Raw genomic sequence first — 23,794 nt, forward strand, 5'->3', positions numbered from 1 at the left:
CAGTTTCACTTAATATTTCAGTTTTACTTAATTTCTGCCTGTATTCTGCATGATTTATTTCATAAGACACAGCAGTATAATGATTAAAGAGTTAGAAATGTTTACTTTAAATTTAGGGGTTATTAAACAGGATAAAGTTAAGAGCGAGGGCAGGAAATCACATGCAAATGCACAATCAAATACATTTTCACTAAACTTTTTCCCTTCAAACAGTTCATAATGTTTTACATTCTTATTTAATAAAGTTTAAAAGTGTGTTTTTTTTTTTTTCTTTCTTCTTACTAGTTAAATATTATTCACCTCTGCGGAACGGACATCCTTGTTAGAAAAAAAACAAAAAAAAAACGGGAACACAGCGGGACGGCGAGGTCGCATGTGAACTGACCATGCCCGTTAAGTAGTTAAACAGAAGGGTGATAAGGGCACTGATATCAGTCCACTGGTGCGAGTTCAGTGTACTCTAGTTGAGTTCAGTTTTTATACTTCACAAGACCCCAATAAGATTACATCAACTCGAATGTAAATTATGTGATCATTACAAACAACCTTAGATGGCAGCAGCACCACATAGTAAATGCTGTATTAATAATCATGGTTTTCTGTGATGGCACAACACAGGCATTATTTTTTTACATCGTTTTTTTTTTTTTTTTTCTCCATCTAAATCTTGGGTATTAATATAGAGTTGGTCCTCCCTTTGCTGCTGTAACATCCTCTACTCGTGGCAGGCTTTCCACTAGATTTTAGAACATGGCTACTGGGATTCACAACCGTTCAGCGACTAGTGCATTATTCGTTCAGCAACTAGTGCATTATTGAAGTTGGGCAGTAATATTAGACAATCAAACCTGGTTCACAGCCACTGTTCAGTTTGATGGAGTTGAAGTCTGTACTCTGCAAGTCTGTCAAGTTTTTGCACAACAAACTGCAAACCATTTTTTACAATGGTTTTCTCTTTCATCCACTAGTGTGTATGCAGACCGGAAGTGGCACAATCTAAAAGTATGCATAGCCGTCTCTCCTCCCCCTTTACGCCTCCCAATCCCTCAGTTTGAAAAATTGGGCTGAGCTAACCTAGCTGAAAGGGGGCGAATGCTCTAAGCTGTAGGAGACAAAGATCCCGTTTTAAGGGATCTGCATCTTTTAGGAGATCCAAAGCACAGAGAGTGCAGTGAATACTTACACTGAGAAGGGGGCATGGGCAGCAAAGCGACCGTCCCTCCCTGCAGCTGAGCTTACCACCGGATAGAGCGTAGGCGTGCTGGAGAGAGGTAGCCGCTGAGTAGCTGGGAGCCTCCTGGGACACCGCAGGGAGTGCGGACACCAGGCGGCGCAGAAGGCTGTGAGAGCTGTTTCCGGCCGCAGAGGGACTACATTAGCTCCTGAGATGCGGCCATTTCAGAGAGGTTACGCCGCGATCACGTTCCCGAATGCAGAAGGCAGTGTGTAAAGGTATCCGCGCTTGCAAAGGGGTGGCAGGCACGATCCCCGTTTGATGATGTGAACATAAAATTTTAGTGGTGGCCATCTTGTTTTCAGTCCTAGGCGTGCAGCTTGAGCGGGCTCTTCTCTCTGAGGATTTTAGCTGAGTCCTGTCAGAGTTCACTGTAGATGAGGAGGAGGGTCTCTGGAAGATGTAGTCTCTCTACTGGTATTAGGGCGCTGTTAGAGTGGGTGGCCTTTGTATGCCGGCGGTCGGGCTCCCGGCGCTCAGTATACCGGCGCCGGGAGCCCGACAGCTGGCATACCGACACTTATTTTCCCTCGTGGGGGTCCACGACCCCCATAGAGGGAGAATAAAATAGTGTAGCGCGCCACCGTGCCCGTAGCGTGGCGAGCGCAGCGAGCCCGCAAGGGGCTCATTTGCACTCGCCACGCTGTCGGTAAGCCGGCGGTCGGGCTCCCGGCGCCGGGATGCTGCTCGCCGGGAGCCCGACCGCCGGCCAGCCGTAGTGAACCCGTTAGAGTTGAAGCTCTGCTGCTAAGATCTCACTGAATATAAAGGTTACAACTATGTTTGCTTTACTTTTCAAGGGACTCTACTAAAAGGTCCTACGGAGAAAGAGGGAAGCAACTGATACCAACCCAATTAACTCAATCTGTACTACCAGTTGGTGGTGAGAGGGTTGCAAACAGACTGGTTTAATGAAAAAATATATATTTCTCTGACGTCCTAGTGGATGCTGGGAACTCCGTAAGGACCATGGGGAATAGACGGGCTCCGCGGGAGACTGGGCACTCTATAAGAAAGATTTGGTACTATCTGGTGTGCACTGGCTCCTCCCTCTATGCCCCTCCTCCAGACCTCAGTTAGATTTCTGTGCCTGGCCCGAGCTGGTTGCACACTAGGGGCTCTCCTGAGCTTCTAGAAAGAAAGTTTAAATTAGGTTTTTTATTTTACAGTGAGACCTGCTGGCAACAGGCTCACTGCATCGAGGGACTAAGGGGAGAAGAAGCGAACCTACCTGCTTGCAGCTAGCTTGGGCTTCTTAGGCTACTGGACACCATTAGCTCCAGAGGGATCGACCGCAGGACCCGTCCTTGGTGTTCGTTCCCGGAGCCGCGCCGCCGTCCCCCTTACAGAGCCAGAAGCATGAAGATGGTCCGGAAAATCGGCGGCAGAAGACTTCAGTCTTCACCAAGGTAGCGCACAGCACTGCAGCTGTGCGCCATTGCTCCTCATACACACTTCACACTCCGGTCACTGAGGGTGCAGGGCGCTGGGGGGGGGGGCCCTGAGCAGCAATAAAAACACCTTGGCTGGCAAAATAACCACAATATATAGCCCCAGAGGCTATATATGTGGTAATTACCCCTGCCAGAATACAGAAAAAGCGGGAGAAAAGTCCGCCGAAAAAGGGGCGGAGCCATCTCCCTCAGCACACTGGCGCCATTTTTCCCTCACAGTTCCGCTGGAAGGAAGCTCCCTGACTCTCCCCTGCAGTCTACACTACAGAAAGGGTAAAAAAGAGAGGGGGGCACTAAATTTAGGCGCAGTTTAATACTATAAGCAGCTATAAAGGGTCATAATTCAGTTAGTCCCTGCATTATTATAGCGCTCTGGTGTGTGCTGGCATACTCTCTCTCTGTCTCCCCAAAGGGCTTTTGTGGGGTCCTGTCTCCTTTAAGAGCATTCCCTGTGTGTGTGCGGTGTGTCGGTACGGCTGTGTCGACATGTTTGATGAGGAGGCTTATGTGGAGGCGGAGCAGATGCCTATAAATGTGATGTCACCCCCTGCGGGGCAGACACCTGAGTGGATGGACTTATGGAAGGAATTACGTGCAAGTGTCGACTCCTTACATAAAAAATTTGACGACATGCCAAATGTGGGACAGCCGGCTTCTCAGCTCGTGCCTGCCCAGACAATTCAAAGGCCGTCAGGGGCCCTGAAACGCCCACTACCTCAGATGGCAGACACAGATGTCGACACGGATACTGATACCAGTGTCGACGACGATGAGTCAAATTTAATGTCCACTAGGGCCATTCGTTGCATGATTGAGGCAATGAAAGAGGTATTACACCTTTCTGATATAAACCCAGGTACCTCAAAAAAGGGTATTATGTTTGGGGAGAAAAAACTACCAATAGTTTTTCCCCCATCTGAGGAATTGAATGATGTGTGTGAAGAAGCGTGGGCTTTCCCCGATAAAAAATTGGTAATTTCAAAAAAATTACTAATGGCGTTCCCTTTCTCGCCAGAGGATTTGTTGGGAAACTCCCCCTAGAGTGGATAAAGCGCTCACACGTTTGTCTAAAAAGGCGGCACTACCGTCTCCGGATACGGCCGCCCTAAAGGAACCTGCTGATAGAAAGCAGGAGGCTATCCTGAAGTCTATATATACACACACTGGTGTTATACTGAGACCAGCTATTGCTTCAGCCTGGATGTGCAGTGCTGCTGCTGCTGCTTGGTCAGATTCCCTGTCGGAAAATATTGACAGAGCATATAAAAGACTCAGTCTTATACATGAGAGATGCACAGAGGGAGATCTGCCGGCTGGCATCTAGAATAAGTGCATTGTCCATTTCTGCTAGGAGAGGCTTATGGACTCGGCAGTGGACAGGAGATGCAGATTCTAAAAGGCACATGGAAGTTTTGCCTTATAAGGGTGAGGAGTTATTCGGGGATGGTCTCTCAGACCTTGTTTCCACAGCAACAGCTGGGAAGTCAGCATTTTTGCCCCATGTCCCCTCACAGCCTAAGAAAGCGCCGTATTACCAGGTACAGTCCTTTCGACCCCAGAAAAACAGGCGGGGAAAAGGCGGGTCCTTTCTGTCTAGAGGCAGAGGAAGGGGGAAAAAGCTGCAACACACAGCAGGTTCCCAGGACCAAAAGTCCTCCCCCGCTTCTTCCAAATCCGCCGCATGACGGTGGGGCTCCACAGGCGGAGCCAGGTACGGTGGGGGGCCGCCTCAAAAATTTCAGCGATCAGTGGGTTCGCTCACGGGTGGATCCCTGGATCCTTCAAGTAGTATCTCAGGGGTACAAGCTGGAATTCGAGGCGCCTCCCCCCCGCCGTTTCCTCAAATCGGCCTTACCGACAACTCCCTCGGGCAGGGAGGCTGTGCTAGAGGCCATTCACAAGCTGTATTCCCAGCAGGTGATAGTCAAGGTACCCCTACTTCAACAAGGACGGGGCTACTATTCCACACTGTTTGTGGTACCGAAACCGGACGGTTCGGTGAGACCCATTTAAAATTTGAAATCCTTGAACACATACATAACCAAATTCAAGTTCAAGATGGAATCGCTCAGGGCGGTTATTGCAAGCCTGGACGAGGGGGATTACATGGTATCCCTGGACATCAAGGATGCTTACCTGCATGTCCCCATTTACCTTCCTCACCAGGAGTACCTCAGATTTGTGGTACAGGATTGCCATTACCAATTCCAGACACTACCGTTTGGACTGTCCACGGCACCGAGGGTGTTTACCAAGGTAATGGCAGAAATGATGATACTCCTTCTAAAAAAGGGAGTTTTAATTATCCCGTACTTGGACGATCTCCTTATAAAGGCGAGGTCCAGGGAGCAGTTACTGGTCGGAGTAGCACTATCTCGGGAAGTGCTACAACAGCATGGCTGGATTCTAAACATTCCAAAGTCACAACTGGTTCCTTCCACACGCTTACTGTTCCTGGGGATGATTTTGGACACAGAACAGAAAAAAGTGTTTCTCCCGCAGGAGAAAGCCAAGGAGCTGTCATCTCTAGTCAGAGACCTCCTAAAACCAAAACGGGTATCGGTGCATCACTGCACACGAGTTCTGGGAAAAATGGTGGCTTCATACGAAGCAATTCCATTCGGCAGGTTCCATGCAAGGACCTTCCAGTGGGACCTCTTGGACAAGTGGTCGGGATCGCATCTTCAGATGCATCAACTGATAACCCTGTCTCCAAGGACCAGGGTGTCTCTACTGTGGTGGCTGCAGAGTGCTCATCTTCTAGAGGGCCGCAGATTCGGCATACAGGACTGGGTCCTGGTGACCACGGATGCCAGCCTTCGAGGCTGGGGAGCAGTCACACAGGGAAGAAACTTCCAAGGACTATGGTCAAGTCAGGAGACTTCCCTGCACATAAATATTCTGGAACTAAGGGCCATTTACAATGCCCTAAGTCAGGCAAAACCCCTGCTTCAAAACCAGCCGGTACTGATCCAGTCAGACAACATCACGGCAGGCGCCCATGTAAACCGACAGGGCGGCACAAGAAGCAGGATGGCGATGGCAGAAGCCACAAGGATTCTCCGATGGGTGGAAAATCACGTAATAGCACTGTCAGCAGTGTTCATTCCGGGAGTGGACAACTGGGAAGCAGACTTCCTCAGCAGACACGACCTACACCCGGGAGAAGTCTTCCTACTGTTGGTAAACCGTTGGGAAAGGCCACAGGTGGACATGATGGCGTCCCGCCTCAACAAAAAGCTAAAGAGATATTGCGCCAGGTCAAGGGACCCTCAGGCGATAGCTGTGGACGCTCTAGTGACACCGTGGGTGTACCAGTCGGTTTATGTGTTCCCTCCTCTGCCTCTCATACCAAAGGTACTGAGAATAATAAGAAGGCGAGGAGTAAGAACGATAATCGTGGTTCCGGATTGGCCAAGAAGAGCTTGGTACCCAGAACTTCAAGAAATGATATCAGAGGACCCATGGCCTCTACCGCTCAGACAGGATCTGCTACAACAGGGGCCCTGTCTGTTCCAAGACTTACCGCGGCTGCGTTTGACGGCATGGCGGTTGAATTCCGGATCCTAAAGGAAAAGGGCATTCCGGAGGAAGTCATTCCTACGCTGATAAAAGCCAGGAAAGAAGTAACCGCAAACCATTATCACCGTATTTGGCGAAAATATGTTGCGTGGTGTGAGGCCAGGAAGGCCCCAACAGAGGAATTTCAGCTGGGTCGTTTTCTGCACTTCCTACAGTCGGGAGTGACTATGGGCCTAAAATTGGGTTCCATTGAGGTCCAGATTTCGGCCCTGTCAATTTTCTTCCAGAAAGAACTGGCTTCACTGCCTGAAGTTCAGACTTTTGTAAAGGGAGTGCTTCATATTCAGCCCCCTTTTGTGCCTCCTGTGGCACCTTGGGATCTCAATGTGGTGTTGAGTTTCCTAAAATCACATTGGTTTGAACCACTTAACACTGTGGATCTGAAATATCTCACGTGGAAAGTGGTCATGTTATTGGCCTTGGCTTCGGCCAGGCGTGTGTCAGAATTGGCGGCTTTGTCATGTAAAAGCCCTTATCTGATTTTCCATATGGATAGGGCAGAATTGAGGACTCGTCCCCAGTTTCTCCCTAAGGTGGTATCAGCTTTTCACTTGAACCAACCTATTGTGGTGCCTGCGGCTACTAGCGACTTGGAGGATTCCAAGTTACTGGACGTAGTCAGGGCCTTGAAAATTTATGTTTCCAGGACGGCTGGAGTCAGGAAAACTGACTCTCTTTTTGTCCTGTATGCACCCAACAAGATAGGTGCTCCTGCTTCTAAGCAGACTATTGCTCGCTGGATTTGTAGCACAATTCAGCTGGCGCATTCTGCGGCTGGATTGCCGCTTCCTAAATCAGTGAAAGCCCATTCCACGAGGAAGGTGGGCTCATCTTGGGCAGCTGCCCGAGGGGTCTCGGCTTTACAACTTTGCCGAGCTGCAACTTGGTCAGGGGCAAACACGTTTGCTAAATTCTACAAATTTGATACCCTGGCTGAGGAGGACCTGGAGTTCTCTCATTCGGTGCTGCAGAGTCATCCGCACTCTCCCGCCCGTTTGGGAGCTTTGGTATAATCCCCATGGTCCTTACGGAGTTCCCAGCATCCACTAGGACGTCAGAGAAAATAAGATTTTACTCACTGGTAAATCTATTTCTCGTAGTCCGTAGTGGATGCTGGGCGCCCATCCCAAGTGCGGATTGTTTGCAATGCTTGTATATAGTTATTGCCTAACTAAAGGGTTATTGTTGAGCCATCTGTTGAGAGGCTCTGTTATATTTCATACTGTTAACTGGGTATAGTATCACAAGTTATACGGTGTGATTGGTGTGGCTGGTATGAGTCTTACCCGGGATTCAAAATCCTTCCTTATTGTGTCAGCTCTTCCGGGCACAGTATCCTAACTGAGGTCTGGAGGAGGGGCATAGAGGGAGGAGCCAGTGCACACCAGATAGTACCAAATCTTTCTTATAGAGTGCCCAGTCTCCTGCGGAGCCCGTCTATTCCCCATGGTCCTTACGGAGTGCCCAGCATCCACTACGGACTACGAGAAATAGATTTACCGGTGAGTAAAATCTTACTTTTTAAATAGATAAATATAATTCCAGCTGTGTGACTCCAAGTTACCTTCGCTCCCTATATCGCTACAGTCTTTCTCTTCCTATTATAATAGGGTGAAAGCACTGCTGAGTGGTGTTTGTGTGTGTTTTAACATGTTAAAAGCACTAACCAAGACCACGAAGACCTGTTATGTATGCTAAAAATGTGGTAAGAGCACTAATGTTGGCAGCTCCGTGCTGTGCAACGCATGTTTGGGAATGGACACTCAGCCTTGGAGCAGTGGTCTGTCTGGGTCATGGGAAAGTTCCCTGGCTGATATTTCTTAAGAAATGGCGGAATCCCACAAGTGACATTTGGAAATGTGCAGTAGGGTTTTCCAAAACTATGGAGTAATTTCTGATTCAGAATTGCACCGCCAGCACTATCAGAAAAGAATGTACATAAAGCGGTAATGAGACCACTCCCTTTCCTGCGGGAAGAGTCGGAGGAGGGTCTTATAGAGGAGGAGGGAGAGTCAGAGAAAATCCTGGATGTCAGCCCTCAGAAGGAGGACGCTGAGTTTAAGGGATTAGTTTCCCTTATTTAGCAGGTAAAACAGGTCTTTAACTTCAAGGAAGAAGTTAAGAACAAGAACCAGAGGTGTTTTGATTTATTTGAGTTTAAAAAAATGCAGTTTTCTGCTGCGGGGTACACTGGGCTCCACAAGGATAGACATTGGGGTATAGAGTAGGATCTTGATCCGAAGCACCAACAGGCTCAAAAGCTTTGACCTTCTTCCCAAGATGCATAGCGCCGCCTCCTATATCTCCCCGCCTTCGTGCACAGGAGCTCAGTTTGTAGTTGGTGCTTGCAGTGCAAGCATGTAACAGGAAGGGCTGCTCACAGCAGCTCTAGAAAAAGCTTTTTCCGAGGAAAAAAGACTACAAGGGCTGCAGCAGAGGCACAGATTGTGTTGATGTCAGTAGACATCACCTGCTGCAGCTCCATCTCTCCCCCAGCGGCGCTGTACACTCCCGCGCTCTGGTTGCCGGGTACCTACAGCAGGAGGCTCCGGTTTTCTTCCAAGTCAGTCACACACGGCTGGGGCTCTCCAGGAACGCGTGGCCGCACTTCGGGAGGAGGTAAGTGGGTCCCGCCTGTGGGACCCGCACTTTAACGCGATCCGGCTCGACCGGTGGGAGGCGGGCCGTGCGCGCTGGTGGTGGACACTGTGGCATACAGGCGATCCCACTAAATCACCAGGGCATGGGTGCAGGTCAGGTTTTCTCTCTAAACCTTTTTACAAGTAAATCGCAGTACCAGGTGCTTTTGCCAGCAGAGGGGATAAGGCTTAGACCTGTAGCCCCTCCCCCAGCCCCAGGGCGCCATTTACAGTAAATGTTCCCGCCCTGGAGCTGCATATCTGTCTCTCCCTCACTCCCTGTCAGTGTTTGGGCGCCATTTCCCCAGCTACACTGTTCCTGGGACTGCTTGGGCAAATCCTCCTTTTGTAAAGCAGCCTGATAGTCAGCGCTGTGCCTTTACAAGACGCTTAAGTATTCTACATGTCGTTTAGACAGTGTTGGTTAAGAAAAAGTGCATTTAGTCAGGGCTATCTGGTACAAGTACCCTGTGATATACATCCAGTCTTTACTGTGCAGTATTATATCTATTGATTACATTGCTATATATAAGCTAGTCCAGTGCAGTATTATTGCTTGTCATTACTTCTGGATTGTACAAACGGGGACTATATGTGTGTGCGTTGGCTTGCTGTGTGACCTCCATTTAGTGTCTCTCACTCGGCTTGCTATCCCTATATTCTATAACCTGAGGTGCGTCAGGTTTATTATACTGTAATATAGGATATTCACAAGATATACATTAATTGTCTTTTTCTTTGATTTTAGTCACCATATCTCTCCTGAATCCGTGTTTGTGCTGACAACACTGTGCAGGGGTTTGGGTCAGGTATTGTTCTGCTGACAATTTGTACTATGTTACCTTATACTGCAAGTTATAACATGTCTGTTTATGAGGGTAACGGTTCTGGGGCTGAACACACTGGTAGTGGTGCTGAGGCCACAGATACTTTTGAGGAAATTACAGCAGCTGAGGTCTCTTCTGGGGGTTCCTTGCCCCCAAGTGGGACTATAGCAACGGGGGTCCAGAATGACCCGCCATGGGCTACAGTCTCTACGCTTCTGAATACGCTAGTTACTAAACTAACGCCCCCTATGGGACCTCCTATGCCGGTCCAACCGTATATGGTCTCTGTTGCAGATTGTTCACTCATTTATGATCCAGTCCCTCACTTCTAAAAAGTCTAACCCTCGCCCGCCTAAGAGGAGTCCTCTAAGCGGGCCATTGCTTCCTCACAATCCACTGCTGTCACTGACACCTCGTGTGATGAGGATGGCGTTTACACTGACCCCACAGATTCTGACACTGATAATACTGATGGGGATAGTAGTTCACAAGTGGATGTTCCTGATCTATTGGCTATTACGGATTATCCCAAGCCATCTGTTCCTCCTAAGAAACCAGATAGATTCAAGCGTCAGAAGGTGGTTAAACAAGTTTTACCTCACTCTGATCACCTGGTTGATATACGTCAGGAATCCTGGGAAAAAATCAAGGTAAGAAGTTCGTGCCTCATAAGAAGCTGCTTGCGCGCTATCCCCTCGTGCCAGAGCTGTCTAAAAATTGGGAGACACCTCCTCCAGTGGACTCGCATGTGGCAAGGATGGTGGTTTCCTCAGCTCTACCTGTCACTACCGTCACGTCTCTGAAAGAGCCTACGGATAAACATGTGGAGGGTTGTCTGAAAGCGATTTACACCCTCACGGGTGCTGCGCCTAGGCCCACTATTGCAGCGACATGGGCTGCAGAAGCTATTGAAGCGTGGGCACAGGAGTTGGAAGCTGAAATCTGGTCTGACCATGCTAGACAAGGCTTGTCATATATTGTCACAGCTTCTCAATATATTAAAGAGGCGGCTTTTGATGCCGGTGTTCTGGCAGCCAAGGCTTCTACTACGTCAATCCTGGCTCGCAAGATCTTGTGGCTGAGATCCTGGTCTGTGGATCTGGATTCTAGAAAACCCTGGAGGTACTCCCTTTTAAGGGAAATATCTTGTTCGGAGAGGACTTAAATAAGATAGTGGCTGACTTGGCTGCTGCCAAAACTGCTTGTCTGCCAAGTACTGCTCCTTCTGTGACGAAGGCTAAAGGTATTTCCTTTCGTCCTTCAGGTAAAGCAAAAGGTCAGGCGTACCACAAACAGGCCCGCACTTCCAAACCTGGTAAGCCAAAACCCAAAAGAGCCTGGGCTGCCCGTCAGCCAGCTTCCAAGACCGATAAGCCTGCCACATGACGGGGCGGGCCTCCCCTTGGGGACCCCCAGGGTGGGGGACCGGCTTCTAGAGTATACCCAGGAATGGTTGGAGACCACTTCAGATGCTGGGTATGGGACGTCTTCATTCAAGGTTACGCCATAACCTTCAAAAACCGTCCCCCTCATCAATTTTGCCTGACAGACTTCCCTTCGGACCAGACAAAGGCAAAGAATCTTCATTCAGTGGTACAGACCCTCCTGGAGACAGGAGTGGTAGTACAGGTGCCTCTTGCTCAGAGGGGCCAGGGGTATTATTCTCCGCTGTTTCTAGTCCCAAAACCGAATGGGTCCTCCCGACCCATTCTCAACCTCAAGGCATTGATGGCCTTGGAACCTGGGGGGATTCTATGGTCTCTCTGGACATACAGGATGCTTACCTGCATATCCCTATAGCAGTGTCGCATCAGCAATACCTGAGGTTTGCGGTTGGCAACCTCCATTACCAGTTTCGGGCTTTACCTTTTTGTTTTAACCACGGCTCTGCGAGTCTTCACCAAGGTTATGGCGGTAATGACGGCGGTACTCCGTTGTCAAGGGGTCAGGATCCTACCGTATCTGGATGACTTGTTCCTGCCAAATTCCTCAGAACTTCTCCTGCGTCACCTAGATCTGACTGTCCGGTTTCTGCAAGCCCACGGGTGGCTCATCAACTGGAAGAAATCCTCCCTGGTCCCTGCTCAGTGCATGGTGCACCTGGGCGCACTATTGGACACTCACAACCAACGGTTGTTTTTGTCTCAGGAGAATGTCCTGAAGCTTCAGGACAGGATTCGTTGCTTCCTCTCTCGTCCGCAAGTGTCGATACATTCGGCGATGCCGGTGTTGGGTCTCATGGTGTCAGCATTCGACATGGTGGAGTGTGCTCAATTCCATTCTCGCCCCCTCCAGAGGCTGATTCTCGCCAAGTGGGATGGCCTGCCTCACCAGATCAGGTCTCACATGATCTCATTGACTCCGGAGGTACGTCTGTCGCTGTACTGGTGGCTCCAGGACCAACGATTGTGCAGGGGCCGTCTTTTCTGTATATCCGACTGGGTCCTGTTGACGACAGATGCCAGTCCTAAGGGGTTGGGGCGCGGTGTTGGAGCAGCACTCGCTTCAGGGTCGGTGGACCAAGGAGGAGTCTCCTCCTGATCTGGATTCTCATTCTGGAATTGCGGGCGGTCTTTAACTCATTGAACCTGGCCCAGCATATAATTCAGAACCGTCCTATTCAAATACAGTCGGACAACGCCACCACGGTGGCTTACATAAATCATGAAGGCGGCGCTCGAAGCCGCTTGGCAATGAAGGAAGTCTCACGGATTCTTCAATGGGCAGAACGCCATCTACCGGCCATATCAGCAATATTCATTCCGGGAGTCCTGAATTGGGAAGCGGACTTTCTCAGTCGTCAGGACGTACACGCCGGAGAGTGGGGCCTCCATCCAGAAGTGTTTCAACTCCTAGTGGAAAGGTGGGGCCTTCCAGGCGTGGATCTGATGGCGTCTCGACACAACCACAAGGTTCCGGTCTTCGGAGCAAGGACAAAGGATCCTCAAGCAGCATTCTTGGATGTGCTGGCGGTGCCGTGGAAGTTTCGGCTGCCGTACGTTTTCCCTCCGGTGTCACTCCTGTCCAGGGTAATTCGGAAGTTAAAGCATGAAGGAGGAATCCTGCTTCTCATAGCTCCAGCGTGGCCCAGACGGTACTGGTTTTCAGACTTCCAGGGCCTCTCGTCAGAGCGTCCAATTCTACTTGCATAACGCCCAGACGTCCTCGTTCAGGGTCCCTGTGTCTACCAGGACCAGGCCCGGCTGTCTTTGACGGAGTGGCTCTTGAAGCTTCCGTCTTGAGGGCTAAAGGGTTTTCTGAGGCGGTCATTAAAACTATGTTGTGGGCCCGGAAACCGGGTTCTGCTCGGATCTGCCATAGGGTCTGGCATTCTTAATTTGTTTGGTGCGCATCTAACAATTATGACGCTTCCAAGTTTAGTACAGCCAAGCTTTTGGCTTTTCTTCAGCAGGGCCTGGATTTAGGCCTGCGTCTGGCCTCCCTCAAGGTGCACATTTCTGCCTTGTCGGTGTGGTTTCAGAGAAATTGCGACCTTACCTGATGTGCATACCTTTACTCAGGGTGTGTTGCGTATCCAACCTCCCTATGTCCCGCCTGTGGCTCCTTGGGACTTGTCGGTGGTTTAGGAGTCGTTACAAGAGTCTCCGTTTGAACCTCTTGGTTCAGCTGATCTTAAGTGGCTTTCCCTTAAGGTGGTGTTCCTGCTGGCTATTGCCTCAGCTAGAAGTGTTGGATTTGGGTGCCTTGTCTTGAAGTTCCCCATATCTAATATTTCACCGTAACTGGGCGGTTCTTAGGACTCGTCCCGGATATTTACTTACGGTGGTTTCTTCGTTCCACCTTAGCCAGGAGATTATGGTTCCGGCACTTGTTGTCCTGATCTGTCTCCAAAAGAGCGGTCTTTGGATGTGGTACGGGCTCTCCATATCTATGTGAAGAGACCTGCTTCTATTAGGAAATCTGATTCTCTCTCTGTTCTGTTTGGACTTCACAAACGGGGCTTGCCTGCTCACAAGCAGACTTTGGCCAGATGGATTAGAATGGTGATTGCACATGCTTATGTGAGGGCTGGTCTGTCAGCTCATGCTCACATTACGGCCCATTCTACTCGGTCCGTTGGACCTTCTTGGGCGGCCCGCCGTGGTGCGACCCTTGAACAATTGTGCAAGGCGGCTATGTGGTCCTCAATGAACACGTTCGTAAGTTTCTATGTCTTCGATACTGCCGCTTCCCAGAATGCTTCCTTTGGACACAGGGTTCTTGTGCCTGCTACAGTGCGTCCCCTCCCATAAGGAACTGTTTTAGGACATCCCCAATGTCTATCCTTGTGGAGCCCAGTGTACCCCGCAGCAGAAAACGAAATTTTCTGGTAAGAACTTACCGTTGTTAAATTTCTCTCTGCGAGGTACACTGGGCTCCACAAGGCGCACTTATCTTCTTTGAGTTGGTGTGGCTATAGCGCTGACACTTTCTCCTGTCGGGAGAGTGTGGTGTTTGTGGCAACTTGCAGTTGTCTTTTACTTGTTACTACATTGGGCTGGTTAACAAAACTCAGCTCCTTTGCACGGAGGCGGGGTGAAATTGGAGGCGGCGCTATGCATTTTGGGAAGAAGGTCAAAGCTTTTGAGCCTGTTGGTGCTTCGGATCAAGATCCTACTCTACACCCCAATGTCTATCCTCGCAGAAAGATTTAATAACGGTAAATTCTTACCATAAATCTCGTTTTTCCATTTCCTCATACTCTTCAGGATCAAATGAGTGAAGGATGCAAGCAGCCTGATAAACGCTTCCAAATTCCAAGAAAATTCAGGACTAATTACCCACTACCCAAAGGGGTCATGTCAAAGTGGGAGGTTTTGCCGATTGTGGATGCCTCCCTGGCTAGGCTGTCAAAAAAGACCATCTTGACGATACCAAATGTGACTACGCTAAAGGATGTGTCAGACCGTAAGTTAGACACAGCACTGAAATCTATTTTTCTGGCTGCTGGTGCATCACATAGAGCTACCATTATTAGCTTTTTGGGTGACCAAGGCTATTATAGCATGGGCTGGTAATATTTTCCAGGTCATAGAGGAGGATAACTGCCAGGAAGCAATAGTTCGCTTAGTGTAGCATGTCCGGGAGTCTGCTATGTACATTAGCCAAGCCACAAAGGATGCTAGCAGAATAGCATCACTCATCTCTACTTCAGCTATATCGGTCAGAAGGATTTTGTGGCTCAGGTAATAGCAAGTGGATTCTGATTCCAAGAAGACGGTGGAGGTGATCCCTTTTGTAGTGGAGACTTTATTTAGTCCGGAATTAGACTAGTGAATTTCACAGGCAACAGCGGGAAAAACTTTTTTGCCTACTGTTATCCTAGAACCATGCTACCGGTCAGAAGGAATTATTGTGGTCCGGTGTTGCATTCTTTTTAGATCTCAATCCTTTCGATCTAGAGGAAGGGGTCTTGGAGGTCAACCTCGTGGAAACAGGTGTAGAGGCCATTCCCAGACCACAGTCAAAAAACAGGACCCTAAACCTGCTGACAAGACCATGGTATGACTGTCTCCCAGCTCACCTGGGGTCTCCTATGGTGGGCGCACGTTTGGAAAGGTTTTGGGACACCTGGGCTGAAACATTCATCAGAGGTCTGGATCAACAATATTTCCCAGGGAAACAAGAGAGATTTTCTAAACTGCCCTTACAGGCCATTCTTTACAACAGACCTTCCCCTGTGTCCTCAGAAAGCAAGGGCCTTACTGTGATTCAAAAGTTACTTCAGACAGTATTATGACTACTCAAAGAGGAACGGAATTTTATTCAAATCTTTTTGTAGTGTCAAAACCAGATGGGTCCATTAGGCCAATCCTCAATTTTAAGTTTTGAATCAATTCCTGAAGGTTTACAGGTTCAAGATGGAGTCAATACAGTCGATTTTATTGTAGGACTGGAACAAGAAGAGTTCATGGTGTCATTGGACATAAAGGATGTGTCCCTTTTTATGTCCCGTTTTGAACCCTTCACAAAGCCTATTTACGGTTTGCAGTGGTCAAGAATCTATCAGTTCAGAGCTCTACTATTCAGCCTATCTTCGGCCCTGGGACTATTCACAAAGACAATGGCAGTCATGGTCGCAAAATTGAGAATGTTAGGTGTAACGATAATCCCATATCTGGTTTAGATGGAGGTTTGAGGTTGGGAAGTCTCACCCCTCTCTCTTCTTTTCCAACAATGTCTGGCGAACTTACAGGAGGTCCAGAAATTTTTTGCAAGGTGCGCCGAGGATACATCCACCTTCTCGTCCTCCCACAGCCCCGTTGGATTTAAATTTAGTGCTCAAATTTTTTTTAAATCTGCTATTTCTGAACCTTTGGAGAAGGCAAATCTTAAATACATATCCTGAAACGTTATCCTGCTTCTAGCTTTGGCATCAGCAAGAAGGGTCTCTGATTTAGAAGCTCTGTCGTGTAAGAGTCCTTTCCTCGTTATTCATGAAGACAGAGTGGAGTGCTGTACAAAAGCGGTGTTCCTCCCTAAGGTAGATTCGGGTTTCCACATTAGTCAGCCCATTGTGGTTCCTTCATTCCAAGGATTTGCGAAGGGGAATTGTCTTTGGATGTGGTCAGAGCCTTAAAGATTTACATACAGGCTACAACCTCTGTTAGAAAGTCTGACACTTTGTTTGTTCTGTATGATGGGCCTAAGAAGGGTTGACCAGCTTCAAAGCAGACTCTAGCCAGATGTAGACGTTTTACCATCAAACAGGCTTATACCTCTAGTGGTAAGAGGGCCTTTTCGGGTAGGTGCTCATACCATCAGATCAGTGGGAGCTTCACGGGCGGCGGCTAGAGGAGCCTCCACTATTCAACTTTGCATAGCTTCCACGTGGTCATCAGCAAACGCGTTCGCTATATTCTACAAGTTTGACACGTTTGCATCTAGGGATATCAGGTTTGGACGTTTGGTTATACAGGCTTCGGACAACACTTTCCCCCCCATGGGAGTATCTTTGGGACATCCCCAGCTGTCTGAAGTGTTCCAGTGTCCCCTAGTGGATGAAAGAGAAAATAGGAGGATTTTGGTACTTACCGATAAATCCATTTCTCTGAATCCACTCGAACACTGAATACCTGCCTTCGTGCTGTCAGCCTGCGTGCTCTTGTTAAATTTAGTTCAAACTGTTTTTGTTATGTTATGGTTCTTCATTGCTGTTTGACTTGTTGCTACAGTTGGTACCCCTCCATAGGTGCTTAGTTTTCATATTCCCTCTTCTCGCCGTCAAATTTTTCAAGCTGAGGGACTGGGGGCTGTGAAGGGGGAGGGGCCTTCTGTGCATCATTTTTTTTAATTTAGATTGTGCCACCTTCAGTCTGCATACTTCACACCCCAGCTGTCTGAAGTGTTCGTGTTCCCGAGTGGATTCAGAGAAATGGATTTATCGTTAAGTACCAAAATCCTCTCTTTGCTCTCTGCACAGGAGGAATGGTTATGCTGAAACAGGAAAGGGCCTTCGCTCAAACCAATGATAGAAGCACACAAAGCTCGATTGCTTTATTACATGATTCTTGATCTTGGTAACCCAATTTCTGAAGCTACTGATGAACAGTTACTGTGCAAACATTGCTTCCAAAAACTATTTGCAGAGTTCCGCAACACAGGACAGACTATATGCATTTCATTACTCGGTCCCAATATGAGATTCTGTGTGGCCTACTAAGCTGCTGCTTATATTTATTGATTTCTTACCTGTTTATATAGCGCACACACATTCTGCAGCGTTTTACAGGGAATATTTGACCATTCACAGCAGTACCTGCCCCAGTGGATCTTACAATCTATATTCCCTACCACATGTACACGCGCACACATTCACGCTAGGGTCCCTTTTTTTTTTCTGCAGCGGGGTACACTGCTATTCCACAGGGAATAACATCGGGGTGTAGAGTTGGGTCTTGATCTGAGGCAACAACAGACTAAAAACTTTGACTGTTCCCAGGATGCACCGCACTGCCGCCTCCTATATAACCCCTCCTCCGTGTGCAGGAGCTCAGTTTTAAAGTTGGTACCTGCATAGCAGGTAACTAACAGGTGAGGGCTGCGTTAGGCAGCCCTGAAGATTTGAAGGAGAAAGCTTTTTGAAGACTGAGCAGCAGCACTTTTATGTCCTTAGGACATGCTGTGCTGCTGCTCCATCACCTCCTCTCTATGGCGCTGTATACTCCCGCAACGGAGACGCACTGGTATCTAGACGGGATCCGGTCTGAAGATCGACACTTTCTAGGTCGACAGGGTTCGAAAGTTAACAGGGTTTCAAGGTCGACATGAGTTTTTCACTTTTTTTACTTTTTTATTCGTAACGATCCACGTGGACTACGATTGGAATGGTAGTCTTGCCCGAAGCATGGAGAGCGAAGCGAGCCATGCGAGGGGACACGGTGCACTAATTGGGGTTCCCGGTCACTCTATGAAGAAAACGACACCAAAAAAACCCAAAAACCCTAATTTCGACCTTTTGACCTGTCGATCTAGCATATGTCGACCTTCCAATCCTGTCGGCCTATAGTGGTTGACCTAAACATTGTCGACCTAGAGATCCACACCCATCTTGGCACACCACCGCTGCTCATCTCCAGGATCGCGTGGGTGCAGGACATGGGGAGGAGGTAAGAGGGTCTCCCAGGTGGGACCCGTGGGGATGAAATCACGATCCCGCGCGGTCTCTAGGAAATGGACCATGCGGCTGGCGTGGACACTGTACGGCTCAGGGACCCCACTATATCCACCAGGGCTATAGCAGCACAGGTTACTTTCTGCTGTGGGTTACACTGGGCTCCACAAGGAATGACATTGGGGTGTAGAGTAGGATCTTGATCCGAGGCACCAACAGACTCAAAGCTTTGACCTTCTTCCCAAGATGCATAGCGCCGCCTCCTATATCACCCTGCCCCCGTGCACAGGAGCTCAGTTTTGTAGTTGGGGCCATGCAGTAAGCAGGCACATAACAGGAGGGCTGCTCCAGCAGCCCTGAGAGAAGCTTTTAAAGAATATTGAAGACTTCAAGGGCTGCAGCAGAGACTCTGACTGTTAGATGTCAGTCAGACATCTCCTGCTGCAGCTCCATCACCTCCCCCAGCGACGCTGTACACTCCCGTGCCCTGGTTGCCGGGTACCTACAGCGGAGGCTCCGGTTTTCTTCCAAGTTAGTCACACACTTGACCGCTGTTCTCCCGGATGTCGTGGCAGCACTCAGGGAGGAGGTAAGGGGTCCCCTCGACGGGACCCACTGTAAATCGCGATCCCGCGTGGCCGGTGTGGTAGTACAGGGACCCCACTAGACCACCAGGACATGGGCACAGGTTGGTTTTCTCTCATAAATCCGTTTTATGAAACCCCCAGTACCTGGTGATGAAGTCCAGCAGGGGGATAAGGCTTTGACCTGTGGCCCCTCCCCCAGCCCCAGGGCGCCATTTAGAGTAAATGTTCCCGCCCTGGAGCTGCATATCTCTCCCTCACTCCCTGTCAGCGTTTGGGCACCATTATAGCAAGCAGAGCTGATCCTGGGACTGTTTGGGCAAATCCTCCTCTGTAAAGCTGCCTGCCTGTCAGCGCTGTGCATTATACAGGACACTTAATTATTTTACATTTCTGCTGACAGTGTTGGTTAAGAAAAAGTGCATTTAGTCAGGGTTATTTAGTACAAGTACCATGTGATATAACAATGCACAGTAAAGACTGGATGTATATCTATTAAGTGTATAGCTATACATAGTACAGGTTGAGTATCCTTTATCCAAAATGCTTGGGACCAGAGGTATTTTGGATATCGGATTTTTCCGTATTTTGGAATAATTAGATACCATAATGAGATATCGTGGTGATGGGACCTAAATCTAAGCACAGAATGCATTTATGTTACATATACACCTTATACACACAGCCTGAAGGTCATTTTAGCCAATATTTTTTATAACTTTGTAAATTAAACAAAGTGTGTCTACATTAACACAATTCATTTATGTTTCATATACACCTTCTATACACAGCCTGAAGGTCATTTAATACAATATTATTAATAACTTTGTGTATTAAACAAAGTTTGTGTACATTGAGCCATCAAAAAACAAAGGTTTCACTATCTCACTCTCACTCAAAAAAGTCCGTATTTCGGAATATTCCGTATTTCAGAATATTTGGATATGGGATACTCAACCTGTACTACTCTGTATTGCTAGTCCAGTGCAGTTTTATTGCATGTCATAATTTTTGCATTGTACAAACTGTGACTGTGTGTGTGCATATAGCTGCTGTGACCTACATTAAGTGTATCTCACTCAGATTGCTATCCCTATATTCTATAACCTGAGGGGGCTAAGTGTGTCAGGTTTATCATAATATAGGCAGTTCACAGGATATACTCGGTGTGTATTTTTCTCTGTTTTTTAGTCACCATATACCTCTTGAATTCCCTGTTTGTGCTGATACACTACACATGGGGCTTTTGTCAGGTATTGTGCTGCTGATATTGTACTGTGTTGCCTTGCATTGAGCTTTTGATTGTCAGCTACAAAGGGCAATGGAGTTGGGGCTGATCCCACATTGCGTGGTGTTGACGCTGCAGACACATTTGAGGATAACATAGCAGCTGAGGGTTCAGGTTCTGGGGGTTCCTTACCCCCCCAGTGGGACTGTAACAATGGTGGTGCAAAAGACCCACCTTGGGCTACCTTCACACTATTGAATACGCTGGTAACTAGACTAACGCCCCCTATGGGACCTCCTGTACCGGTACAACTGCTTATGGTTCCCACGGTTAACCCGCCATTGGCAGATCAACTGTCCAATCAGTTATAGCAATTGAACCAATCACTGACTGCTCAAAAGTCTAACCCTCGCCCGCCTAAGACCGAGGTGTCCTCTATGCGGGCAATTACTTCCTCACAATCCACCAACGTCCCAGACACCTTGTCTGAGGATGGCGTTTATATGGACCCCACAGATTCTGATCCTGATGCTTCTGATGGGAAAGTTGTTTCGCAGGTGGATGTTCCTGACTTGTTAGAGGCTATCAGGCTCATTCTTCAGGTTGATAATGAACTGGAGCCTGACACTGCTCCTAAGTAACCGGACAGGTTTAAATGTCAGAAAGTGGTTAAACAAGTTTTACCTCGCTCTGAACATTTAGTTGACATACGTCCGGAGTCCTGGGAAAATCCAGGAAAGAAGCTCACGCCTCACAAGGAGATGCTGGCTCGCTACCACCTCGCTGCGGAGCTTAGTAAAAATTGGGAAACACCCCCGCCAGTGGATTCGCAAGTGGCACAGCTGGTAGTATCCTCAGCTCTGCCTGTAACTACCATCCCGCCCTTGAGAGAGCCGACGGACAAGCGTGTGGAGGGTTGTTTGATGGTAATCTACACCCTAAACAGTGCGGTGCATAGGCCCACTATTGCAGCGACATGGGCTGCAGAAGCTGTGGAAGCGTAGGTTCAGGAGCTGGAGGCGGAGTTGCCTTTCAATGCTTCTGATCATGCTAGACAATGCCTGTCGTATATTGTTAGTGTTTCATTACATTAAAGAGGAGGCCGTTATTCTGGCGGCCAAGGCTTCTACGTCCATTTTGGCTCGCCGAATTCTCTGGTTACGGTCCTGGTCTGTGGGTAAGAAAACCCTGGAGGTACTCCCCTTCAAAGAAGACATTCTTTTCGAAGAAGACCTCAACAAGATATTGACTGACTTAGCGTCTGCTAAAACAGCATGTCTACCTAGTAGTACTGCTACTTCGGTGCCGAAGGCTAAGAGTACTTCCTTTCGCTCCTTTCGTCCTTCAGGGAAAGCAAAAGGTCAGGCGTACCCAAAACAGGTTCGCACTTCCAAACCCAATAAAACCAAACGGGCCTGGGCTGCCCGTCATCCTGCTTCCAAAACTGAAAAGCCTGCTGCATGACGGGCGGGCCTCCCTCTGGGGGATCCCAGAGTGGGGGGCCGACTTCTAGGGTTTACCCAGGAGTGGTTAAAAACCAATTTCCGATGCCTGGGTAGGGGAATTCATCACTCGAGGTTACGCTGTATCCTTCAAGAATCGTCCCCCTCATCGATTTTGCCCGACAGAAGTCTCTGCGGATCAGGTGAAGGCAAAGACTCTTAATTCGGTGGTACAGTCCCTCCTGAACACGGGAGTGGTAGTACAGGTGCCTCTGGCTCAGAGAGGCAAGGGGTACTATTCACCGCTGTTCCTAGTCCCGAAACGGTCTTCCCGGACCATTCTCAACCTTAAGTCCTTGAACAAATTGGTGAAGGTCTTCAAGTTTCGTATGGAAACTCTTCGCCTGATTGTTCTGGCCTTGGAGCCTGGGGACTATATAGTCTCACTGGATATACAGGATGCTTAGCTGCATATTCCCATTGCAGTGTTGCATCACAGTGCCTGAGGTTTGTGGGTGGCGACCTCCATTACCAATTTCGGCGTTACCTTTTGGTTTGAATACGGCTCCGAGTTTTCATTAATGTCATGGCGGTAATGACGGCTGTACTTGTAAACTTGTGGCAAGGCACCGTCCACTGCTTTTCACTTACAGTCAAGACTCCGCTGCACAGACAGAATTGTCTACGGGGACTTTGCACAAGTTTGCTTTTCACGTTTGGGTGATGTCACAGGAGAACTCCAGCACGGAAGCAAGTGGTTTTAGAAACATCACATTACCACATGGGGAGACCCTCCGCTTCTCCGACATAGAAGCGAATAATATATACTTCAAGGAAGACTTCCAGACCTCTGGCGGAGATTTGCCAACCGAACAGCTATATCATGAACTACTTCGTCTAAAGAAAAAGGAGGTCGATTACTTCTCTGCATGGGGTAACACTTACGGATTATCACCGTACGAAACAAATTCCAAGAGGTTTCCGTGTGAAAAATATTCCCACCATCGGGAAGTATAACCCTGAATTCTGCAGAAGGTGGGTAGCCATACTTAACAAGTGCAGCTACGATTTAATTCTACTTGTTATAGAGTAATCCTCAAGAGAATTGAATCTAATTAAAGCAAAAATTACCACGTTTGAATCCACATACAAGGATAAACTGGTACAGGACACTGACACTGACTGGCTATCCAAATTAGGAGAACAAGTAGATACATACAAACGAAACTTGGTGAAATACAAAAGAGAAAAACTGACAAAGGTACAACGAGACTACCAGGAATGTAACGTGTACGCTTGGGCACAAAATCCAGGTGGCAATTCAAGACCCCGGTTCAGACAACCCCGTAGACGTTTTAGACCTTTGGATAACGACACATCAAGCGGAGAATACACCTCTCAGAGTGAAATTGAAGAAAGCAGCTCTGCCACTACAGGTAAACCCCCTTTAGGGGTACGCACACGCGCTCAGCGCAAAGGCAAAACCGGACCCGCACGAGGCGCGGCGGGCAGGGGCAGAGGGACCGGGTCAAAGAAGCAAAAAGGTCGCAAATAACATCTGTATTTAATTTATCCAACCGCACACTTAGTGCAGCCGAAATGTCAGTACTAAGTAAAGGTTTGTCCTTTGTTCCATCTGGACGTTTTAAGGATCAACACTGGAAAATCGACTCATATAAGTTTGCACGTTCATTACGTATTAAAGAGTACTTTGAAAAAGCACCGCCAGATGTGCATCCCAAATGCAATGATATTCCAGCCTGTATAAAGATGAAATCAAGATTTGATCCCACCTCGACCAACCAGTCAATTAAATGCTTTTCAAAGACGTTAGATCGCTCTGTGGAAACACACATTAAAAAGAACTCTGTTGTCTCCAACAATTTAACTAAGGATGAACGACAAGCTCTACAAAATTTGAAAAAGGACTCTAATTTAATTATCCGCCCCGCTGACAAGGGTGGCGGTATTGTGGTACAAAATTTATCTGACTACAAAAGTGAAATTTATTCACAACTACAGGACTCGAATGTATATGAAGCATTGCAGGGAGACCCGACTCAATTATACAAGACTGAACTGGACGCTATCTTGAAACATGCTGTTTCTACAGGTACTATCTCTGACCAGCTCAGCCGTAACTTGACACAAGATTTTCCAATTGCCCCGGTTTTGTACACTATCCCCAAA

At 48.2% G+C, this 23,794-nt stretch overlaps 1 protein-coding gene across 2 annotated transcripts in view; it reads left to right on the forward strand.

Annotated features, from left to right (window-relative positions):
- The window catches only part of CTCF (CCCTC-binding factor), a 336,867-nt gene that overhangs the window by 293,867 nt on the left and 19,206 nt on the right, over positions 1 to 23,794 (forward strand). The gene's annotated exons all lie outside the window — the stretch shown is intronic.

The sequence above is a fragment of the Pseudophryne corroboree genome, chromosome 11 (assembly GCF_028390025.1).
Source record: "Pseudophryne corroboree isolate aPseCor3 chromosome 11, aPseCor3.hap2, whole genome shotgun sequence".
In the NCBI taxonomy this organism is placed as follows: Eukaryota; Metazoa; Chordata; class Amphibia; order Anura; family Myobatrachidae; genus Pseudophryne; species Pseudophryne corroboree.